Source organism: Branchiostoma floridae, unplaced genomic scaffold (genome assembly GCF_000003815.2).
Source record: "Branchiostoma floridae strain S238N-H82 unplaced genomic scaffold, Bfl_VNyyK Sc7u5tJ_193, whole genome shotgun sequence".
Taxonomy (NCBI): Eukaryota; Metazoa; Chordata; class Leptocardii; order Amphioxiformes; family Branchiostomatidae; genus Branchiostoma; species Branchiostoma floridae.
The window spans coordinates 172,245-176,961 of record NW_023365789.1 but is presented as its reverse complement, the minus strand read 5'-3'; positions in this window follow the sequence as shown (position 1 = coordinate 176,961).

Below are 4,717 nucleotides of genomic sequence, written 5' to 3'. Positions count from 1 at the left end.
GTATAGTAGCACCATGCACTGCAGTCTCTTACTGCCATGGAAAAATGTTGGCGGTGGTTTTAAGGTCACCGCGAAAACCGCGAACATTAAACCACCGCGAAAGTTTCTGCATTTACAGTATTCTACATATTCTATTATATTTGCATTTAAACAATTCGAGAGATAGGTACACGTACATGATGAAACATGAACAGTAGTTGTTTTTCATGTTTCGGAATCTAAATGATGTATTAGAAATATACATACTGTAAACAGTTCAAGTTGATTTTGTATTACCGATGATAAACACAGTCAGTAGCGCTTTGATGGCAGTAAAATAATTCAACAACTTTGTGATTCGCTCAATGACATCATGACACAATGATGTACTATCGGCAGCATATAGTGGTTATAGGCATTTTGTTTCTTACTCTTGTGGTGCGGTGAAATAAAATTGGCTCAAAACGTCAAATGGTGAGTGTGTTTCATGGCCAAGTATTCAAATCTCTAAGACTAGAGTTCCACGAAACACATACCTTCGCCAATCAAGGGTTGTTATGGAGAATGCCTTTATCAATGACTTAAAGGTTTTATAGCTTCTCAAGTTATGTTCTCCGCACATACACACACACTGAGCCCGCTGCAGTACCGACGGAAGATACCGGGCGAACCATTTTCAAACTCAACCTTTGTTTCTGTGACCGCTACTCAATACCAAGTATCATGAAGATCCATCAATCAATTCTCCAGTTATACTGTTGACCTACATAAAGACTCACCTAACGCTATGGCTTAAGCCTTAACCAAAAGTGTAATCTTGGCAAAGGTAATGAAAAGGCCACAAACCACCAAGCTTCCACTTTTCCCTGCCACATAAGCATCACCAAAATAAGGGGGAAAACACCCCTTCACATCAAAATGGAGAAACCCCTTCCCATAGTGCACAAACAACATGGCGCTTGCAAAGTGAGAACTAATAAACAATGTGTTAGCAACAATAACATCTATGTTTTGCTGACACAAATATGTCATGAACTACACAAGTCTGGAGCACAGATGTAGTTAGACACTAGTGAGCACTGACTGTCCAGAAAAGAGGTCGATTGAAGGATTTACACATTCTTCTAATTATCATGTAAATTAAGCCCTGATTTGCATACAATACATTTCAGGATTTTAATCATTACCTAAGGTATGTACATACCAAAAATAATGCAAATCCACCAACCCCTGCTTGATTTACTCTCTTCCAAAGAAAACAACAAAATCGCCCACTGCAGTTCAAAACAAGCCGCCAGGGGGCCCAAACTTACACGACTTACTCCCTACCCAAAGACGTATCCACTAGCCAAAAATCCTCAACCTGCCACTTCAGGATAACTTTAACGCCAACTTCGACGCTCCGCTGCAGTACCGCAACTTGTCGCCAGGACACCCATAATCGAACTTGACCGTCGTTTTCCAAACCCCTAAATAATAACCAAATATAATGCAAAACGATCCACAGCGTCAAAAGTTATCTTGTACGCAAATACACACACACACACACACTCACCCCGCTGCACTCACGACAGAAAGTGCCAGAAGTACCATTTTCGTACAAAACCTTGGTATACGCAATTGCAACTCAAATATCAAATATCGTGACATTCCATCCACAGCTGTTCGAGTTATATGAGATTGACCTACATATTGGGACACCCGAAAATTTTCTGACTAAAATATAACCTTCTTGGCGAAGGTAATGAACTTAAAACAGGCAGACTACGTAATTACGAGTAATAACGTATATAACGAGTAAACTGCCTCAAGGCGTAAAACACCAGTTTTGTTTAAGCTACGTAAAGCCAGCTCTGATAGGTCTGCTCAACTCACGCAGATTTTAAGGTGCGTATGAGGTCCGTATGGGAGTCTTTGCCTCTATCAGGTTCCACAGGTCGATGTAAAAGTAGTAGAAATTGGACAAATATAGACAGATAACATGACAAACGAGATAGATTGGTCGCAAATCATACTCCTCAGCCTCGGCGTTTAGCGTGCGTGGTCCAGTGGTTAGCGGCCTTGCCTCTGAAAACTAGAAGCCGTGAGTTCGATCCCGGCTGTGTCGCTCACCCGACATGCACGCTACCTGAAAGGGTTGCAGTCCTTAAGACAGGACGTTAAGCCGTGGTCCACTGTACATTGTGCTTGTCGTTAAGACCTAGGGGAATTTCCCCGGTACCATGAACCTGTAAATACTGTATATAGCGTCCATCCTCTCTGTCACGACCAGTGGAAGACTAGCTCTTCAGTGAGCTAAAACTGGTTCGAGATCACTTTTACTTTTCACTTTCTCTGAAGGTTTAAGCCTGGTAGAGGTCAAGACGTCCAAACGGACCTCATACGGACATGACCATATACGCAGGTGTGAACCCATCTTTACCCCTTTTACATGTACTGATCAGTAGGTCAGAAACTAGCCTTGTTAGCAGGCTCTACGAGACTAGAGGGTTATCGACACCTTAATGTTGCGTTAAGACGGGCCTGGAGACAACACTACATCTTCATGTCTACGTAAGGCGCATGCGTTCAACAATGGGCAATGTAAGGATTGGACAGGGCATTAGCTCCGTTAAGGTTTGGTTGTAGCTTTGAATGATGTCAGAGCACTGGCACCGGCAGAGTCACAGAGTATCTTCTACTGCCGCATCTCTTCCGACAGCCAAGCGTGAAAACTGTGAGTAAAGTCGGTTTCTCGTCATTCTCGTAGTTCATGGCTGATGACGTCACGTAGAGACAGAGTGTGCTTAGTTGACGTCACATGGTGTGACTGGCCTTGTTCGAAACTTCAATTTCTCTTGTTTTGTGCAAGCTTCCACAAACACAGCTATGCAATGGACATAGAATCTTCAATGTTGCAATGTTAACAATCCCAGTGTAACATTGTACTCTCGCAACAGGCCAGCGCTAGTCTGTAAACCGCAGCTTGATTGCCAGCATTTTATATACATGTACATGTATGCGGTCTATTTGACAACGCTACTATTAGACAAAGAACCTTGTTGGCGTTGTCAAGCCTGACTGGACATGCTTTAGTTGAAAACTTTTCAATTCTACTCAAGTGTGTGAACAGCAAACACTGCATTTAATTGTAACGCTATGTGGATTTGAAACAAATAACATAATAAATTTCACCGAATAACATAATGTTTACCACTTCAGTACAGAAGTAAATCTGTAATGTACTATTTCTATAAAAATGTGTTGTCGTGTAGTTTGGAGATCACGGCGTTTCCAATAGATCTTTACCCGTCATTCAAAAAACTAAATAATGTTTAAACACACACACGCACATACACACACACACACACACACACAACCCGAACGAAGTCAGATACCCATTTTTACAACAAGGTGGAATGAAAACAAACTATTCAGAAACTCGTGGAAAGTGCCAAAGCACAAGGGCACAAGATTGGTAGCATGACATGATTTGAACCCAGGCCTTCTGGGTTCTGGACTAAACACCCTGCAGTCATGCCACACAACCCCAGGCTTTATACATGCCCTATTGTTACCCGGGCCTCACAGGTAACACGAACTGTGACATTGATACCTATCTGCCATGACAGTCAGACCAAAACAACACACCTATTTTCTCTACATTCTTTACCCGGAAATCGTTTCAGCTGCGTCTCTTTTCTCTTCATATTTGAACATGCGGTAATTTTGCCTTTCTGTTCGCACCAACTATAGACAGGTAGTCCAGTGTGTGAAAAGTTACGAAAATGATCCTATTACAAACATCCTTTGTACCTGCTGGGGTTGACGACCTTGACGTCACACACCGTTAACCTGTCTACTATGCTTGTATTTGGATAAACAACCCGCCTACTGGCAGTTGGCGTTTTAACTCAAGACGCTGCTTAAGTCAGGACGAACACAACAAAGATTATACAGGTATGTCACGTTGCTTTCAGAGATGTATCTAAGCATTTCCATACTTATAAAAATTCGTAGATAAAATACGATTGCAAATCAAAAACTGACTACGTGTTGTGGTCCTGGTCGTTGTACCACTCTAAAGCACTATGTCTATATTGTAGTTTCCTTGTGCGAGGAACTGTACTGTTCCTAACCTCGCTTAGCAGCTACGGCCTAGTTCTACATGTGCATCGGATCATGTTAGCATTTGCAGATCCGCCCTGCTTGAGACTAAAACGAACAGAAAGATTGTTGGCTGTCCGCTATGATAGTCCGACCAAAACAACACACCCCTATTTTATCTACTGTCTCTCCACTAAATTGCTTCACCTGCGTCCATTTTCCCCTCATATTTGAAGATGCGGTAATTTTGCCCTCTTGTTTGTACTAAATATAGAGCAGGTGGTCCAATCTACGGAAATTTACGAAAATGATCATATTACAAACATCCTTTGTACCTACTGGGGTTGATGACCTTGAAGTCACACACCGTTACCCTGTCTACTATGCAGGTATTTGGATAAACAACCCACCTGCTGGCTGTCGGTGTTTTAACTCAAAGACTCAGCTTAGGTCAAGACGAACACAACAAAGACTTTACAGATACCGTGTGTCACATTTCTTTCAGAAGTCCATACTTATGAAAATGCGTAGATAAAATACTATTGCAAAAACGGACTGCGTGTAATGTATTATCACTCACGACGTGTACCATAGAACGAAACACCTACTGGCAGATGCATTCTGATCACAGATCGTGATTATGAAAGGACGA